This window comes from Chiloscyllium plagiosum, unplaced genomic scaffold (genome assembly GCF_037043375.1).
Source record: "Chiloscyllium plagiosum isolate Xiang-an unplaced genomic scaffold, Cpla_swu_hap1 HiC_scaffold_17, whole genome shotgun sequence".
In the NCBI taxonomy this organism is placed as follows: domain Eukaryota; kingdom Metazoa; phylum Chordata; class Chondrichthyes; order Orectolobiformes; family Hemiscylliidae; genus Chiloscyllium; species Chiloscyllium plagiosum.
In genome coordinates, this window is record NW_028270155.1 from 77,907,833 (window position 1) to 77,925,744 (window position 17,912).

The 17,912-nt window shown below is 40.0% G+C and overlaps 1 pseudogene; it reads right to left on the reverse strand.

The window, feature by feature from the left end:
- Positions 1-17,768: 17,768 nt before the first annotated feature.
- LOC148147418 (tyrosine-protein phosphatase non-receptor type substrate 1-like) overlaps positions 17,769-17,912 on the reverse strand; it is a 35,689-nt pseudogene continuing 35,545 nt past the window's right edge.

Sequence of the window (17,912 nt, forward strand, 5' to 3'; positions counted from 1 at the left end):
ATGAATTGGTTCACAAACCATCTGGTATATTCTAGGAATTCCTGTTCTGAGGTTTTGTGACAAATTTGATTTGTCCAGTCTATATATAGATTAAAGCCATAATTAAAGAAGTTCTTTACCACATGCATCTCTGATTTCCTGATTAATGCCATTCCTAATGTCACTACAGTTTGAGTGGTCGATATGTAACCGGCACGAATACAATTTGTCCCTTAGTACTTCTCAATTGTACACACGCAGATTCTGTATTGTTTGAGCTAATAGATTTCCTTGGTGTTGTGTTTATATTCTCTTTAACCAGTAATCAATTTCATCACCTTTTCCTCTTTGTCTGTCCTTCTTTCCTACTGCCACGGTTCCATAATCCTAAAAATATTATATCCATTCCCACCTATTTCTGTGATTAATTAATTCATTTTATTTTGAACGCTCCTTGCATTTAGGCACAATGCCTTAAGGCTCGTCTTTTTAATGTTCCTTGTCTCATTCCCACTTTTTTCTATTGTCGCCCTGTTTGATTCTGCACACTGATTCACATTTGCTACACAAATGACAGACAATGACTATCTCTAACAAGAGAGTACTGTACCATTGCAGTATCCCTCACTATCAGCATCCTGAGCTTACTAGAGAACAGAAAGTGAACTGCTCCAGTGCTATAAATATTGTGTCTACATGAGCAGGTCAGAAGCTGGGAATTCTGTAGTGGGTAACTCCCCTTCTGTCTCCTCAGTTCCTGTCTCTTTACAATGTAGAAGTCAGGGTGTGATGGAATATTCACTCTTGGTCTGGATGAGTGCAATAGGGTCCAATAATAGCCAAGACGCTCAGTGCCATCCAATCCACTAACATCAACATTGACTCCTTTCACTACTGACACATATTTATGATAGTGAATGCCATCTACAAAATAGTGAAGTAACTCACCAACAATCCTCCAGTAGTATCATCCAAACTCAAGTCAAGAGCAACAAAAGAATAGGAGTACCATCACATGCAAATTCCCAGCGAAGCCACCCATCATCGTGACTTGGAACTACACCATGATTCCTTAGTGTCCATGAATCAAAATGCTGGAATTTTCTTTCTAACAATATCTTAGATATCCTTACTCTCCAAGAACTGCAGCAGTTCAAGAAGGCAGCTCACCTTCACCTTCTCCAAATCAGATGGATTCTAACAACCCAAAAAATGATGAAAAAATAAATGGATGGAAAAGTATGGATCATAGACTGTATGGTAAGATTCATTTGAATAGGACTATGTCAAGTTATATGACAAGCCTTCTCCCTATTTGGCACAAGTCTTCGGATATTAGTAAGGATGAATTAGCAGAGTTGACAGTGCTAGGTTTGCCATTGTCATTTCCAGTGCTAGTTTGATGTCAGTTGGTCCTGTTTCACTCCTTTCTTTGGACTTTATTTAGGTGTTTGATAAATTTGAGGGGTTTGCTAGTCCATTTCAGAGGGCATTTTAAAGTCAATTATATTGCTGTCTTTCAGGAGTCACACATCGGACAGATCAGGGAAGATTAGCAGATCAGTAATCATCAATATTTATTCCATATCTATTTAATTAATTGGAATTAAATTCCCTCAGTAATATTACATCTAATCATTTGTTCACTTGTGCTTCATCTCTTATTTAGATCAAATGGAATAATGATCTTGTTCTCACACAGTATTTCCCACTAAGCTCACTGAGAAATAAGTTGTATTCGGAGCTGTGCTGTCCCTTCGCCTGTCTGCTTACTGTCAAGGAGTAACATCCTAATCACTGTTATAGCTTAACCTTTCTCGAGGTCTGACACTTATCTGCAATACTTCCTTATTCACTTCACTTATGCATTCCGCTGACAGACTGGATAGTTTGGAGAAACACAGACAGTCACCTTTTGAGAAGGAAGAGTGGAGTTTGGATAGAAAGATTATGAAGCATCTGAACTGAGTAAAGAGCCAGAAGACACTGATTTGAAGTGAATGACACGAGAAAAGGCATTTCCTTGCAGTGACTGGTTAGGATCTGGAATGCACTGCGGGTGCTGCAGTGGAGCCAGATTCTCACTTGACTTATTTATTTATCTAACAGGAAAAAATTGGAGGGCTACGGGAAAGGAAATGGGACTTGCCAAATTAATTTTGCGGAGACTGTGCACAGACACAAAGGGCTGTACGGCTTTCTTGTATACTGTAACCATTCTATGACTGACTGACTGTTCTTTGGAAATGGTGGTAACAGAGAACTACTCCAGTTGACATATTGCACATTCTATAGTCGCTGTAAAAGGTGAGCTGGCAAACCTTTCAGATTTAGTACTTTGAATTGCCATTAAAATCATAACAATTTTAAAATCGCACTTGCATTGAACATTTACTTCATCATACATTAGCTGTTCTTTCCACTGAGCCAACCTGTGGTATAGAATCAGTGTAGAAGAGTCCCTTCAGCTCATTCGCCTGGTACTGCCAAAACTACGTTAAATCTGCACTAGTCCCATAACCTGAATGTTATGACACTCAAGTGTTCATCCATGGACTCTTTAAAGGATGTCAAGTTACTTGACTCACCTACCCTCCCAGGCAGTGCATTCTAGACTCCCACCATCCTCTGGGTGAAAATACTTTCCTCCAGTCCCTCTAAATCTCATGCCTTCCATCTTAAAAGTGTGTTCCCTTGTTACTGACCTTTCAGCTAAGGGGAACTGCTTTGTATCCATCCTGTCCATAACCCTCATAATTAGATAAATCGCCACCAGGTTTTTCTTTAACCTTCTCTGCTTGAAAGAAAACACCCTATTCAGCCTCTCTTCATAGCTCAATCACTCACCCCAGGCAACTTCCTGGTGAATCTTCTCTGCACTCCCTCTAATGTAAACGCATGCATCCTGTAGTGTGGGGACTAGAACTGCACACAGTACTCTAGCTGTGGCCTAATTGAAGTTCCACACAGCTCCAACATCATCTCCAATCTCCTCAAGTCTACACTTTGACTGATAAAACCAAGTGTCTCATATGCCTTCTTAACCTGACCTCCCTCCTTCAAGGATTTTTGGATGAGCATCCCAAGATGCTGCCATTCCTCTGAGCTCTCCAGTGTCCTGCCATTCATTAAGTATTCCCTTGTCTTGTTTCTTCTTCAATGGTGCATCACCTGACCATTATCAAGGTTAAATTGCACCTGCCTTGATCTGCTGAACTGACCTATCCAATTATATTGTTCTGCTGGGTAATCTCCCACCTTCTTCCTGGGAGAGTAGGTGAGTCAGGTAACTTCACATCCTTTAAAAAGTCCATGGATGAACACTTGAGTGTCATAACATTCAAGGTTATGGGACTAGTGCAGATTTAACATTGTTTTGGCTGTACCAGGAGAATGAGCTGAAGGGCCTCTTCTATACTGCATGATTCTACACCATCTTTAACAGGTTGGCTCAGTGGAAAGAACAGCTAAGATATGATGAAGTAAATTTTCAATGCAAGTGCAATTTTAAAATTCTTATGATCTTAATGGCAATTCAAAGTACTAAGTCTGAAACGTTTGCCAGCACACTTTGCAGTTACAATAGAATGTGAAATATGTCAACTGGAGTAGTTCTCTGTTACCACCATTTCCAAAAAACAGTGAGGAAGAAGGTGGTCAACGATCTGGCCAATCTATGAGTCATCTGCAAACTTATCATTCCCTCAACCCCCTCCCCCCGCCCCAATCTCCCTTCCATAATGTACATCCATCACGGACAATAGGGGACCCAGCATTGATCCTTATGGTATGCCACTGGATACCTCCAGTCACCAACAGCCTTCTCCCAGCATCCTCTGCATCCTGCCACCAAGCCAAGTTTGGAACCAATTTACCAAGTTACCCTGGATCCTATGTGCTTTTACCTCCTTTATCAATGTCCCATGTGGCACCTTTGCAAAGGCTTTGCTGAAATGCTGAGTGCCAAATTTCTGTTGCATCTGTAACATCATATACATTTCTGTCATGTCCTGGTCTACAAATTGATGCCTCAACTTCACTCATTGATTTCAGGCATTTCACAAACTGTAAGCATGCTGACATCATCCAAGTCTCCCAACTGATTGAGATCCACGAGTCTGTGCTGATACAGGTTGATCAGTTTGTAATATTTCCATTTCACACAGTATTTCTACACACACGCACACGCACACACCCCGCCCCCCCCGCAGGGATCAGGAACCATCATTCTGGTTATTGGCTACAAAATCACAACACTGTTAACAGGGTTCAAACAAGTTTCCATTACTACAGCTTGACAATAGCCACTCTTGAGGAATAGTCAAGGGTTTTACTTACTCAATACTGTAGGCTCCGTGTGAACCAGCAGTTATGATATAAGCAAAACTTAAATCCGGAATCAAGGTCCACCTGAGAGCAAGCTCCCTAAAGGAGTGAATCTCATTCAGCTTTGCTTGAAAGTCATATTTGGGTCAGAATGTTCAGTTTGAGTCTTGATGTCAAACTTGTCTTTCCCAAGCTTTGCATCAGAGAACTACTCTAAAGTTAATATAGTCTGATGCGAGCTTGTAGTATGACTGCACCCTGAATTAGTAATTATGTAAAGTCAGTCCTGTCAAATGGACTGGTTCTGAGCTGTCAACTTCCAGGCATTGGAACCTATTCAAACACATTTCAAATAAGTGAGGGAACTGGCAATCTATCATGCTGAGCAGAATTTAGCTTCATGGCCCAAAGGAGAGGAGCCAATCTGCCCAAAGTCTGAAATGTACATTCAACTTTCAACCTCTACCTTCCACAAAACAGCACAACCGTTTGGCCAAAAAAAAAATGAAAACATCCTAAAAATGACACTCAGATTACAAAAGTAAATGAGAGTCTTATTTTTTTGTGAATCTGTTACAAGCAGCCTGTTGTTCCAGAGACATTTTCCCCAACCTATTCCATTTCAGAACTGGAGGATAAATGGCGTTAGGGATTTGGCCACTGGGCAGTGAGAGAAAATCAGAGCATGACAGAGCAAAGTTAGTATGGGCATATCACGTGAAAATCTGTTTTTGTTTCTTTTGATAAATGCTACAAACAATGTTAAAAAGGGAGAAATCAGTGAAGTGCATTTTGATGTTTAAGATCTATTTGATAGGGTAGCACCCAAAAAAAGATACAAAATTAGTAATTGTAGGATCACAATTCATATATTATCATGAATTTAGGATTGGATAAAGGACAGAAAACAAAGTAGAAACAAACACTCAAATAAAAGCAAAATACTGCAGAAGCTGAAGATTTGAATCAAAAACTCCAGGTATGATAAGACAAGCAAGTACTGGAGAAACCTAGTAGGTCTGGCAGTATCTATAGAGAGAAAGAGAGTTAAAATTTGAGTTCAATTACCATTTTTTTGGAACTGAATAAACATTGTTTATAAATCACCAAACTGCAAATCATGGAGTATTGTAAGAATCAATCATGATCTTACTGAATGGCAGAGCAGGCTCAAAAAGCCTAATACTCTACTCCTATCTATTATGTTCCTCATGATCAAAACATGGATATCAACAATTTATAATTTGTGCCAGTGACCAAATGTGTTAGACCTGCAAAAAACCTTGTTCAGACTCAGTTGGAGTATTGTATTCAGTTCTAATCGGCATTCTTTTGAAAGGATGTGAAGGCCTTAGACAAAGTGCAGAAAAGACTTGTGATTATATCTGTGGGGGAAGGGACCTATTGTTTATTTAAGGCTGAGATAGATAGATTCTTCATCAGTCGGGGAATCAAGGGTTACAGGGAAAAGGCAGGAAAGTGTGCGTGAGGAATGCTGGATCAGCTATAATCCCCTTGAATGACAAAGCAGGCTCGAGGGGCTGAATGGCCTCCACCTCATCATATTTCCGAAGGTCTAATATTTCAAGGATTAATTACTGAGACAGATTGGAGAATTTGATATGGTTCTTCTTGGAGAAGTGAAATTTCAAATGAGATGTCAAAATAATTTGCTGCCCTGCCAAGGGGGTGAGGTGCTTCAAAAAAGGTTTATTGTGCTCAGAAAAACATGTTAAGAATTATTTGGATTAATCATTTCTCGTAAAATTTATCAATAGCTGTGAGACTTTAAATTGTAAGCTAAGACCATGTAGAATTAGGGACCATAAGTGAAGTAAGCTTAAATCTTGGCAGGGCAGCTTGGTCACTTGTAATGTGAGAACTCATGGATACTCCCAGTAACCCAGATGGCAACATGAGCAGGAAGTATCAACAGCTACAAAATTTGAGATCCAGGTTTAGGGGTTTGAACAGTAGTTAGAGTCACTGCAATGCATTGCGAGGCTGAAAGCTACATGGACACTCGAGAAAGATGATCATACTGTAGGTTAGGAGCATGGAGGCCGAAAGAGATTGATGTGAAGTACTCATTTAGTATCTCCTCATCTTCTGCAGCTCCACAGACAGGCTCCCTTGCTGATCTTTTAGGGGCCCTATTCTCTCCCTAGTTACTCTTTTGTCCTTAATGTATTTGTAGAATCCATTTGGATTTTTGTTAACCCTATTTTCCAAAGCTATCTCATGTTCCCTTTTTGCCCTCCTGATTTCTCTCTTAAGTATACTTCTACTGCCTTTATACTCTTCTAGGGATTCACTCAAACCCTGCTGTCTATCCCTGACATATGGTTCCTTCTTTTTCTTGAACAAAACCTCATTTTCTCTAGTAATGCAGTATTCCTTACACCTACCAGCCGTGCCCTTCATCCCAACAGGAATATACTGTGTCTGGACAATGTTTATCTAATTTTTAAATGCTTCTCATTTTCCAGTCAATCCTTTTTTCGTGAATACCTGTCGCCAGTCAACCTTTGAAAGAACTGGCCTAACACAGTCAAAATTGGCTGTCTGCCAATTTACAGACAAAAAAACAACCTGCAAATGCTGGAATTCAAGATAGACAGGCAGGATGCTAGAAGAACACATCAAGCCAGGCAGCATCAAGAGATGGAGAAGTCCATGTTTCAGTTGTAACCCTTTTTCAGGATGTAAGGGGGAACTCCAGATAAAGGGGGTGGTGGGGCTAGGGTGGCGAATTGGGGATAGATGAAGACAGGTAGAGGGTACAACCTAGTTGGTCAATGGGAGGAATGAATATGGTTGGTGGCAAATAGCAATGGAAGGGATGGGGAGGGTCTGGGAAGGGAGTCGGGGGATGGGGAGGGAGCTTATTTGAAATTGGAAAAGTCAATGTTGAGTCCTTTGGACTGCTGGCTGCCCAGGTGGAAGATGAGGTGTCGTTCCCCCAATTTGCAGTCTGATTCATTGTGGCAATGGAGGACGTCAAGGATGATTACGTAGGAAAGGGAGTGGTTGGGGGAATTGAAATGAGTGGTGACTGGGAGGTCTGGTAGGCCTCTGTGAGCCCGGCTGTGATGCTCAGTGAACCGTTTCCTACATTTACGATCAGACTCCCTGATGTAGAGTAGACCACATCGGGAGCATCTGATGCAGTAAACTAGGTTGGAAGAGAGATAGGTGAACCTCTGACTCACCTGGAAGGACAGTTTGGGGCCCTCTTTGTAGGACCATCCTGCCATGCTGGGGACAAGTATGGTGGATCTTCTTTGCATTCCCCTGATTTCAATACTTATCCTTCCTTAAGTAACAGGACCAAAGCTGCATAGTACACCAAATGCACTCCAAGCAATGTTCTACGCAACTGAAGCAAAATTACATTACTTCTATCTCAAATCCACTTGTGCTAAAGACTATCATACTACATTCCTTCCTAATTGTTTGCTCATGTGCATCTTAATCTTCAGTAACTTATTTGAGAATATTAAGGTTCTCTTATTACATCTGCATTTTATATCTCTTACCCTTTTAGAAATATTCTTTATTTTTTCTTCCTCCCAAAGTAGATAACCTCCCACTTTCAAATATTATATTCCATGTGCCATACTCATTCATAACTTGATTTCTTTCAAGTTTATAGAGCCATCTGGATTGAGGCAGAAGTCTACAGACATCATACGTATAGTTTCCATATTACAACTTAGCATGAGTTTCATAATATATGTGTATGGTTTGGGGAGGTGACAACACATTCAAGGATTTTGAAAGATATGGGAGATGGAGATGGACTGGTAATGTTAAAGTAAAGTGGTTCAAAGAGGTTTTTTAAGAAGGGTAATGGTGGCAAATTTACGAAAGAGGGAGACAGTTTTTGAAAAGAGAGAATCATTAACAATATAAACTAACATGGGGGCCAGGAGGGGAATTTGTTGTTCAGTAGTTTGTTGGGAATAGAATCAAGGGAAGAGATGGTGTTTCTCAAAGTCAGAATTACATCAGTGATAAAATGATGGAAGGAAGAGATAAAGTACAGAAAGATGTAGGATCAAGACTCAGACAAAAGACAATTAGAGAAGGTATGCATTGGCAGACTGGTGGTGGGAAGGGGCAGAGTCAGCTGATTACCTGGTCTTAATTTTAATGAGAAAGAACACGGTGAGAACTTTAGAGTTATTCTTGGAGGTGAGTGGAAAAATACATGGGGAGAAAGTGAGGTCTGCAGATGCCCTTCCTGAAGAAGGGCTTATGCCCGAAACGTCGATTCTCCTGTTTCCTGGATGCTGCCTGACCTGCTGCACTTTTCCAGCAACACATTTTCAGGAAAAATACATGGGCAAAACATTTAAGAAGGCATGTTATAAGGAGAGTAAAAAATGCAAAACAGCCCCGAGCTTCCTTTCTCAAAAGGTTTAGTTGGAAACGGCAGGACCCAGTCATGGTTAATGTGGTCTAGTCAGATCTGTGGGGAATGGTGTAGTGCTGGGCTTAAAAATTCTAACTCCAAACCAGACCATTAGGGGTTAATTGTTAAGGGTTAATTGTTCAAGTCAATGAACAATCAAAGCAAAGTGGAAAAATGCATGAAAATGGGTCTAGTGTGAAAAAAAATCCTTGTTTTGTTTGGGAGGGAAATGTATAAACTTGATTGTGTGTGAGAACCATTCTTTCATGTCGTTCATATAGTGCTATCTAGAAATCTTTCAACTTGTTTTCTGCATGATGGAATACCGAGAAAAGTGCTGAAAGAAATGGAGTAATCTTAGTAATCTTTAGATTTAGAATAGTATTAATATCAGGGACAGAAGACAGACCGTGTTGGTGGAGGGTTGTTTTTCAGACTGGAGTCCTGTGACCGGTGGAGTGCTGCAAGGATCGGTGCTGGGTCCATTACTTTTCGTCATTTACATAAATGATTTGGATGTGAGCATAAGAGGTATAGTTAGTAAGTTTGCAGATGGAGGTGTAGTGGACAGTGAAGAAGGTTGCCTCAGATTACAATGTGATCTTGAACAGATGGGCCAATGGGCTGAGGAGTGGCAAATTGAGTTTAATTTAGATAAATGCGAGGTGCTGCATTTTGGGAAAGCAAATCTTAGCAGGACTCATACACTTAATGGTAAGGTCCTAAGCAGATGGGACTAGATTGGGTTGGGATACCTGGTTGTCATGGACGAGTTGGACCAACGGGTGTACATGTTGTACATCTCTCTGACTCAAAGCCAATTTGCACGTATCTCAGGCATTAATGCAGAGATTATGACACTCAAGGACCTGATCCTTAATTTCATTTCTAGTGCTTGATAATCCTGAACAGGTTCTCCATCCTAGCCTTGCCTCTGTTGTTCATCCCAACGTGGACTACAATAACGGAATCCTGCTCCAATATCCTTTCAAGCCAGTCAGAGATGTCCTACACCCTGGTATTGGGCAAGCAACACACTATGCGGGACTCCCAATCCGGCTTGCAAAGGATACTATCCATCCCCCTAATTATAGAACCCCTGTAACTATCACTTGTCTTTTTGCTCCCCTCCCTTGAATGGCCTTCTGCTCCATGAGCTGGCTCATCCTCTCTGCAGCCCTTTTCCTCATCGACACAGGGAACAAGTAGAACATAGAATATCGAACCTGTATCCATGACAGTAATCTTGTACAGTATGCAAAGGAATCAACAAGGGAGCAAGCCATTGTACATCTGGTCCTATGTAATGAGATAGGAATAATTAATGACCTCATTGCTAGGGATCCTCTTGGAAGGAATGATCACAGTTTGGTTAAATTTAGAATACAGATGGAGAGTGTGAAGATTAAATCCGATACCAGGGACCTATGCTTGAACAAGAGGGACTACAAAAGAATAAGGGAGCTCTTGCATAAGTAGATTGGAAACAAAGATTTTATGGTGGGAGAGTTGACGAGCAGTGGAGGACTTTCAAAGCAATTTTGCTTTGCTCAGCAAAGGTATATTCCAATGAAAAGGAAGGACTGTAAGAAAAAGGGAAATCTGCCGTGGGTGTCTAAGGAAATAAGGCAGGCTATCAAATTGTAAGAGAAAGCATGCAAAGTGGCCAAAAACAGCATGAAAGTAGAAGATTGGGAAAACTTTAAAGGTCAACAGAAAACCACAAAAGGAGCTATAAAGTAAGATAGAACATGAGACAAACTTGCACAGAACATAAAGACAGATCGCAAAAGTTTCTAAAATTATATAAAATGAAGAAGAGTGGCTAAAGGAAACATGGCCCTTTCAAAGATGAGAAGGGGTATTTAGTTATGGGGTATGATGAAATGGCTGAGGCATTGAACAGGTATTTTGTATCACAGTGAAAGACGTGAATAACATGCTAGTAATTGACAAAGCGACGAAGGTAGGTGAGAACCTGTGAACAATCATTATTATGGAAGCATTCGCATTGTGCAAGCTAATGGAGCAGCAGATTGATAAGTCTCCTGGCCCAAGTGGAATGTATCCAGGGTACTAAAAGAGATGGTGGTAGAAATAGCAAGTAGTAATTTGGTGGTAATTTTCCAAAATTCACTGGAGTCTGGGGCTGTCCCAGTTACTTGGAAAATAGCAAATGTGATGCCACTATTTAAAAAGCATAGTGGAAAAAAGATGGGGATTTAGAGATCAGTTAGCTTAACCTCTGTAGTGGGAAAGATGCTTGACTCTATTATCAAGGAGAAAAATATTAAGGCTAGATAGAAATTGTGCCATTGGGCAGATGCAGCATGAGTTCATGAAGGGCAGGTCATGCTTTTGGAATTCTATGAAGATATTACGAGCAAGGTAGACAATGGGCACTCTCTGGGTGCAGTGCACCTAGATTTCCAAAACGCCTTTGAAAAAGTGCCACACACAAGGTTGCTGCACAAGATAAGGATACATGATGTTAGGGATAAACTATTAGCATGGATAAAGGATTGGTTGACTGACAGGAAGCAAAGAGTGGGGATAAATGAGTGGTATACTGGCTGGCAATTAGTGACTGTGCCTCAGGGATTGGTGTTGGGACCCGAATTATTTACAAGTAAAAAGTTAAAGAGTTGGCCATAACTATACATTAGAAAGTTTGGATTGCGAGTATGATTTGGAAAGGCTAAGTGGGCACTGGTCACAAGTAAAGAATATAATGATTTGAGATAGAGTTTTAATGGGGTCACCAGTCAAACCTTTCTGAGCACCATCGAGCCTTGACAAAGTATTGTATCCCCTAGTGGACATGGTGTAGCATCCCGATCTTGTAGGCCTGAATGCTGTCCTATAAAATCCTAGTGGGAAGGCTGGTGTGTTTTCCTTAAAAATGCCATGAATTTAGCAACATTATCCCCTGTCACTTTCTCAGGTTTCCCACCCTATGCCACCATTGTTCTTAGAGACTTCTCCCCTGCCACCAACCTCCAGTCTCCCTTCCCAATAGAACACCTGAGTCTTGCCAACTTTTGAGCATCAAAATGGGTTCCCATTCAGAATAAGGTGCATTGGGGATGATTTCTGAGAACAACATGTCGTGAGAACAACTGGGGAGCAGGTTGTCCTGGAATAACCACCAAGTGAAAGATGTCCTGGGAAGTAGTGATCCTGACATGATAGAATTTAATATTTAGTTTCAGTGAAAGAAACATGTGTCAGAAACAACTGTGTTTGACTTAAATAAAGGGATTTACAAAGAAGTGAGGATAGAGTTAACTGTACTGAAGTGGGAGACAGATTATCAGGAATGATAGTAGGCGAGCAATGGCAAACATTGAAGGAGGCAATTCATGATTCTGAGCAAAAATATATACATAATAAGGTGGAAAGATTCTCAGAGAGGGATACATTCCAAGGACGTTAAGGAGAGTAGAAAGTTGAAAGAAAAAAGCATATAAAGAAGGAAAAATCAATGATAGTCACAAAGACTGGAATAAATGTAAAAATTCAGCAAAGGAAGACTATTGAAGAAAATAATATCTGAGGGCAAACTATGAGAATTATAAAAACTGAAAAAAAGAGTTTCTTTCAATTTGTAAAAAGGAAGAGCGAGAAGGTCAAAGTGAACATGGGCCCCTTGGAAAATGAATCTGTGATACAGTTATGGAGGATAAGGGAATGGCAGAGGATTTGGAACAGATATTTTTCACCAGTCTGTACATTGAAAGATACTAGATCGTGCCATTAACATTAAAGACTATGCGGGAGGAATTAAGTACCATCACAACCAGTTAAGAAGTAGTATTAGTCAAAGTAATGAGCTAATGCGGTGTGCCTGAGAATCTTAAAAGTAGTAGCTACATTGAAATCAGCCACTTTAGTTGTAATTTTCCAAAAATCCTTGATTGCTGGAGAAGTACCAGAGTATCAGAAAATGTGGCACCATTTTCAAAAAAAGGAGTGAGGCAAAACACTGGTATCTATAGGCTGAACATCTATTGTTGGAATAATGTTGGAACAAAGAACAAAGAAAATTACAGCACAGGAACAGGCCCTTCAGCCCTCCGAGCCTGGAATGAATGATTAAAGAAGTATTGGCAGCATGTTTGGAAAATTATAATCTATCCAAGCAGATTCAGCATGGATTCATTAAAGGAAATCAATTCAGAGTGGATAGAAGGGAATTAGTTTCAGCAGGCCTTTCAGCAGGCATTCGAGAAGATACCTCATAAAAGGTTGTTATCAATTCAGTGCCCATGGTGATGGATGTACTTTATTGCATGTGATTAGCTAGTGATTTAGCTAATGGGCAGGAAACTGTGAGTGGGGGATAAGGAATTCTTTTTCAGGTTGGCAACCTTATTCATGAGGGTTCTACAGGGGTGAGTGCTGTTTAAATATATATTAATAACCTTAGGAAGAAAGCAAATGAACTGTAGCCAAATTTGCAGAAAGCACAAAAATAGATGGAAAAGCAATTTACAAACAGTTTTCAGAGAGATATTGAGAGATAGGTGGAAAGTAAAGGTGGCTAATGGAGTACTGTATAATGCAGGTAAATGTGAAATTGTTCATTTTGGAAGGGAGAACAAAGAAAAGAGTATTATTTCCATGGAGAAAAGCTGCAGAACGCTTTACCAGAATGTTATGATATCTTTAGCTAGTTATTGCATTAGGAATAAATCTTCTTGATACAAACAGAGATTATACTGTCACTTTTAAAAAATGTATTCATGCATATGATATCGGTGTCACTGCAATGTTTGTTACCCAACTGTAAGTGCTTTGTGGTGTCTAAACTCAATTCCAGGTCAATGTTGGGTGTTCACCTGGTTTTATTATGATATTTTTTCTTTTGTGATTCTTTCCAGAATACTGTAACTTCTGAGGTTTTACCGCAGTTAATAGTCTTTATAATAATGTCAGATTTCCTAATAAAGGCAGGCAGAGAGTCAGTTCTCAATAAGGGATTGTGCATCATCTCGATCAGCCATATCTTAGACATGTGCTATTGAAGTAAAAGTGCCCAACTGAATGGTCTGTAATATTTTCATATCCCAATTGTTTTTTGATAAAGAGTGCCTAATGACATTGGATTAGTTAATTAACTCCAGAAACATTCCTAGATAAAATCACAAAATTTGATTCTATTGAATTAGTTACAGTTTTCTCATTCCCAGCTTCATGGATACATCTCCTGGAGAATATGCTGCTTTGATCCCAGCAGTCCAATGTTGCTCCCAACACTTCAGGCATTTATGAAATGAAATTTCAATTGACACTTCTTTTGTAACTTTGATAATCCACATATTCATCGATTATTCCTTCCAGGCCATTAAATACACCAACAAAAAGCTTGTGGCTATGGCTGTGACTATGTGATGGATAACAAACATTCCATTTATACCTGTTTAAGATTTGATTCTATTTGATAATATTGATCTATGATAAACATTTGAAGCATTTTGTTACATAGTGTGAATCAATTAAACATTTCTAACACATATACCTTTCAGCAATTAATTATCCTGTCATAAAACTAAATTTACCATCCACATACCAATATGCTTACATATGAAATTAAATGCCAACCATTTTTAAACCATCTAGAATTACCATTGTACATAAACTAATCTCTACAGTATCACGTGTTGAACAAATGCTTATAAATTTCCTGTTTTGAATATTTTCAAAATGAAGACCATGCAGACAAGTGGACAGGATTTATTTTTCTCCAGATAACAAGAGTGCAAAGCATTTCACTATTTCTGTTTCCTCACAAGCCAAAGTTTGCTATAAACTATTTGATAAAAATTAGTGGTCATATTAGATGAACGGCTTAATTGGCACTTCAACATGTCAATAGTCACTGCACCCGCATAGTCAAAGCGACACAGTCTTTTAGTCCAACTGTTGATATATTCCAAAACCGTCTTTACAGTATGTCCTGTGTTTGGTTCCCTAATTCAGTTTTCTGTCCAATGATGTGTACTGTATGTAGATTAAATAAAAATCAGTAGATTTTCAAAATCCAACTAAAAATATGAATTCTCACATTCTAAAATACAATCTAATCACTTAAATGTGTACTGTTAGCAACAATATGAAAATATTCAAACCATCTGAGTCATTGTTGAGGCATTGTTTATAAGAAAGAGGTGGGAGGTTTTGCTAGAAATGTAAAAACGATTGGTTCGTGTTTTAGCTCCATAGGAACAATGCAATTGTTTTAGAGTGGATAAAGATGAGATTTGCCAGGCTATTGCCTGAAAATTTAAGTCATGAGGAAGGTGGTGGTGTCATGCTAATCCAGAATCCAAATCGGACAATCTAGACATATTGGTGTTAATCCCATAATGAGAGATGGTGAATTCTAAATTCAAATCTAATTTGGAAGTTTTTTAAAAAAAACTAGTACAAAGGCAACCATATCACCATTGACAATTGGGATAAAAACTCAGCTGGTTCACTAATGTTCTTTTGGGGAAGAAGTGGGCGGCACGGTGGCACAGTGGTTAGCACTGCTGCCTCGCAGCGCCAGAGACCCGGGTTCAATTCCCGACTCAGGCGACTGACTGTGTGGAGTTTGCACGTTCTCCCCGTGTCTGCGTGGGTTTCCTCCGGGTGCTCCGGTTTCCTCCCACAGTCCAAAGATGTGCAGGTTAGGTGAATTGGCCATACTAAATTGCCTGTAGTGTTAGGTAAGGGGTAAATGTAGGGGTATGGGTGGGTTTCGCTTCGGCGGGTCGGTGTGGACTTGTTGGGCCGAAGGACCTGTTTCCACACTGTAATCTAATCTAATCTAATCTAATCTAATCTAAAATCTGTCATCCTCATCTAATCTGGCAATCATGTCACTCATATCAATGTGGTTGATTATTAACTGCCCTTTGACATAGTCCTAGAAATCCATTCAGTTCCAAGGGCAAATAAGGAAGTGTTATCTCAGCCAGTGATGTCAACATCCCGTGAATGAAAACAAAGGAAGGTTTGAGTAGATCTGTGTCTGCTTTCTCTTGGACAGAGGAGGCTAGGGAAAGATGTAATTCAAGTGATATTATAAGGGATCTTCCAGGTGTTGATAGATATATATTATCTGCCTTGTTTGAAGGGTTCATGACCAATAATATGGATTCAGGGTAAGCAGTTTGGATGGGAATTGTTTTCATTCAGAGGGTTTTGGGGATTGGGCACCCTCCGCCTGGAGGAAGATATCTTCACAACATTTTACAAAATGTTTGTACCCCAGCGTAGAGACCAGCGTTGGAAAGTGGAATTAAACTAGATGTCAACTTGGCATGGTGCTGATATAATTCGCTATATGGCTTCAGCTGTTATGTAAGTTTCTATGATTTTATGATCATATGGTTCCTGTGCAGAGCGCATATTGCAGTCACTTTTCACCTCCAGCTTTATGTTGAACTGGCTGAGAGCAGCTTCATGATGAAACTGAGAGGCCTTATCACCTCAGCTCAGATGACAAAGAGACAGCACTCATTTGAAATGGGTCAATAGAATGCATCCCTTTATACTTATGTTGAAAATGGTTGACAGAATGCATCCCTCAGAAACCGGAGTACATTATGGCACAGAAGAAACCATTCAGCCCACCATATCTGTATGGGCTGAATAAAATAGTCATCCACCCTGTTTCTAGTACATAATGGTTGAGGGTTTCTGCCTCAACCACCAAAGTCAACAGTAAATTATAGAAAACCAGACCCCTCCAGGCAAGAACTTTTTCCTCATGTCCTTTCCCATTTAATTCTTTGCTAATCATATTAAATGTGTGCCTCCTGACAGTTGACCTATCCAATCTTTCCTTAGAGTAGCAATAATCATGACCTGGCAACATGCCTGCAAATATCATCTATAATCTCTCCGAAGCAATGATGTAATTTGCTGATCAGAACGGCACATAAAACATTAGCTTTGACCTAAACCATGTCTCATATAGTTGTAGAATTATCTCCTGCTTGTGTATTTACTCTATCTGCCAAACAAGATAAACATCTCATTTGTCTTTTAACCACCTTATCTAACTGTGCTGCCCCATTCGGGGATCTATGAAAAACAAAGGATGCTGGTGGGGTGATGTCTGCACTCTTACACACCAATAAAATTGGAAATCCCAGTGAAGTAGTGAGGCCCAGCCAAATTCACTGTTGCGATATTCTATTGGGGGCTGTGGTCATCTCCAAATCTCTACTGATGGCAATGCCTGGTGATCAGAGAGGGAATGGTGAACAGTTAGCATGCATCATGCGCCAGACCCCTCACCACAAGTTGAAACATCCTCTTTCCAAATCTATCCATTAAAATGGTGACAGTGGTTTCCACTGCCACCGAGAGCTCTAGTTATTTTAAGCTCTGCAGTTAGAGAGCAGAAGCAGTAAGCATCTCCGTAGTTCCTGATAATGTCCTATTTACTGAATATAATGGAAGATGTGATCACACAGAGCATAATAAACAGTCTCTAATATTTATACAGCCATAGAGTTATACATCACGGAAACAGACTCTTTGGTTCAACTCGTCCACATTGACCAGGTATCCTAAACTGATCTAGTTCCATGTGCCGGCATTTGACACTATCTCCCCAAGCCCTTCCTATTCTTGTACCCTTCCAAACGCCTTTTAAATATTGCAACTGTACCTGCCTCATTACCTCCTTTGGCAGCTCATTCTATACATGCATCACTCTCTGAATTAAAAAGTTACCCCTCAGATTTCTTTTAAATCTTTCTCCTCTCACCTTAAATGCATGCCCTCTGGATTTCGATTCTCCCACCCTGAGAAAAAGGCCTTGGCTATTCACCCTATGCATGCCCCTATTGATTTTGTAAACCCTTAGCCACTGAGTCTGGAGGGAAAAGGGTTCCATGCTAGTCAGCATCACCCTATAGCTCAAACTTGTTTATTCATTGTTGGCAAAACCAACACTGAGTGTCCATCTGTGGCCTTTTGGAAATTTCAGTGATTCTTGAAATTCCTTTGTGATTCTGGTTTGTCTTTGCCCTGTCCTTAATTAAGCTCAGACCCGTTGGTCAAGAATGAATGGTTTATCTTTCAAAGGACTGGAAGCAAGAAAAAGGATCCAAGTGATGATCAGAAGGACCAGTACAATCAGTACACACCGAACAACCATAGCGTATGGATTCAAGAAAACTGGAAAAGA